The following is a 2,551-nucleotide window of genomic DNA, read 5'->3' on the forward strand; positions in this document are numbered from 1 at the left end:
TGGCTGGATGGCATCACTGACTCGATGGATGTGAGTCTGGGTGAACTCTGGGAGTTGGTGATGGACAGGGAGGCCTGGCGTGCTGCGATTCATAGGGTCGCAAAGAGTTGGACATGACTGAGTGACTGATCTAATCTGATCTGATCTGATGGGAAGAATATTAATTACTAATAATGCCATTCATGGATACAAAGACCCTCAGAGAAGGTAGACAGTGGCACAGTTTATAGATCCCAATGATAAAATGTAAACCAGCAACATGGGATGGAGAACTCCCTTTTCTGTGTGTGTTTTTCATCATTTTGTACATTAACATTTTGCGTGTCTGTTAAACGACCACACCAGCTCATTTCAAATGGGCAAACAAGACGTGCCACTCACTCTGACTTCTCAGGCAATATCAAATATTCTTGGTCTAGAAAGTAAACCAGACCTAAAGGAGGCCTATTAGAAGGAAGCAGAAGAGAGATGAAGAAACGGATATTTTCATTTCAGTATTCTGAGGACAAAAGAGAGACAAAATGCTGAGATGAGCAGAAGACGGAAGTTCAGTACAGGGAACAGAAATCATTGTTAGAAGGAAAATATAAACTTTTCAAGGAACCAAGTTGGAGATATTTGATGAAGATTGGTGTGGTTTGAGAAGGAGAGAGAATTGAAAGATTCTTGTTTCAGAAGACTTTCTACAAAAAGGGGACCCAGTGGATGTTAATGACCTGGGTGCAGTTACCTCCTTGCATAGACTTTGTGTATTCCCCAGGCAAGAATACTGGAGTGTGCAGCCATTCTCTTCTCCAGGGAATCTTCCTGGACCAGGGACTGAATCCAGGTCTCCCATACTGCAGGCAGATTCTTTACCACCTGAGCCACCAGGGAGGCCCTTAATTAACATCACCAACTCCATGTTGCACTGAATCATTACCTACATGAAGGCTGCTACTAATAGCCATGATCTATAGGAAAGAAGGGAAAGGCGTATTTCTAGGGCTTCAAAAAATAATAAAGAAAGATCCAAATACACTTGGATATAGCATCTTTGGCAGAGAGAGTTCCCCTGGGCAACCCAGGGAGAGAGCCTGATGCACCAATGCCCCCTCTTTTCTGATCCCAGCATCTTGTTTTTAACATTCTTGGAATAGGAGATAATATTCAGTTGATTCTGCTCAAACATTGCTGCATATTATCATCACTATTATACAATTTTTTATTTTTCCTTGTCCATCTGGAATATGTTTATATTTGGCAGGCTAATTTCTGGCAATCTAAGATTAGATATGTATTTAAATTGAATAGAGTTGGACCTTTAATAACATCAGTACCGAAAGCGAGACTCACATTATCAGTTAATCATTGCTATGTATTGTGTTTCCTTGACTTTTCCTGCTTCAAGTCTTGCCTCTGTGATGCCAGTAGTTGCATAAAGCTCCCTTGGCTTGTCCTAGGACAGAGGAGCCTGGCGGGCTACAGTCTATAGTGTCACAGAGAGTCAGACATGACTGAAGTGACTTTGCATGCACACACACACACATTCATCAGTTCCAGATGCTGAATTATGCAATCTACCAGGTAATTCCCATGAAGTTATGGGACCAGATGCCATGATCTTCATTTTCTGAATGTTGAGCTTTAAGCCAACTTTCTCACTCTCTTCTTTCACTTTCATCAAGAGGCTTTTTAGTTCCTCTTCACTTTCTGCCAAAATGGTGGTATCATCTGCATATCTGAGATAATTGATATTTCTCCTGGCAATCTTGATTCCAGCTTGTGCTTCTTCCAGCCCAGCGTTTCTCATGATGTACTCTGCATAGAAGTTAAATAATCAAGGTGACAATATACAGCCTTGACAAACTCCTTTTCCTATTTGGAACCAGTCTGTTGTTCCATGTCCAGTTCTAACTGTTGCTTCCTAACCTGTATACAGGTTTCTCAAGAGGCAGGTCAGGTGGTCTGGTATTCCCATCTCTTTCAGAATTTTCTACAGTTTATTGTGATCTACACAGTCAAAGGCTTTGACATAGTCAATAAAGCAGAAATAGATGTTTTTCTGGAACTCTTGCTTTTTCAATCATCCAGCAGATGTTGGCAATTTGATCTCTGGTTCCTCTGCCTTTCCTAAAACCAGCTTGAACATCTGGAAGTTCATGGTTCATGTATTGCTGAAGCCTGGCTTGGAGAATTTTGAGCATGACTTTACTAGCATGTGAGATGAGTGCAATTGTGCAGTAGTTTGAGCATTCTTTGGTATTGCCTTTCTTTGGGATTGGAATGAAAACTGACCTTTTCCAGTCCTGTGGCCACTGCTGAGTGTTTCAAATTTGCTGACATATTGAGTGCAGCACTTTCACAGCATCATCTTTCAGGATTTGAAATAGCTCAACTGGAACTCCATCACCTCCATTAGCATTGTTCATAGTGATGCTTTCTAAGGCCCACTTGACTTCACATTCCAGGATGTCTGGCTCTAGGTCAGTGATCACACCATCGTGATTATCTTGGTTGTGAAGATCTTTTTTGTACAGTTCATCTGTGTATTCTTGCCACTTCTTCTTAA

General features: G+C 41.3%; 1 protein-coding gene across 1 annotated transcript in view; it reads right to left on the bottom strand.

The window, feature by feature from the left end:
* CNTNAP2 (contactin associated protein-like 2) overlaps nucleotides 1-2,551 on the bottom strand; it is a 909,256-nt gene that overhangs the window by 436,260 nt on the left and 470,445 nt on the right. The gene's annotated exons all lie outside the window — the stretch shown is intronic.

The sequence above is a fragment of the Bison bison genome, unplaced genomic scaffold (assembly GCF_000754665.1).
Source record: "Bison bison bison isolate TAMUID 2011002044 unplaced genomic scaffold, Bison_UMD1.0 scf7180017864191, whole genome shotgun sequence".
Classification (NCBI taxonomy): Eukaryota; Metazoa; Chordata; class Mammalia; order Artiodactyla; family Bovidae; genus Bison; species Bison bison.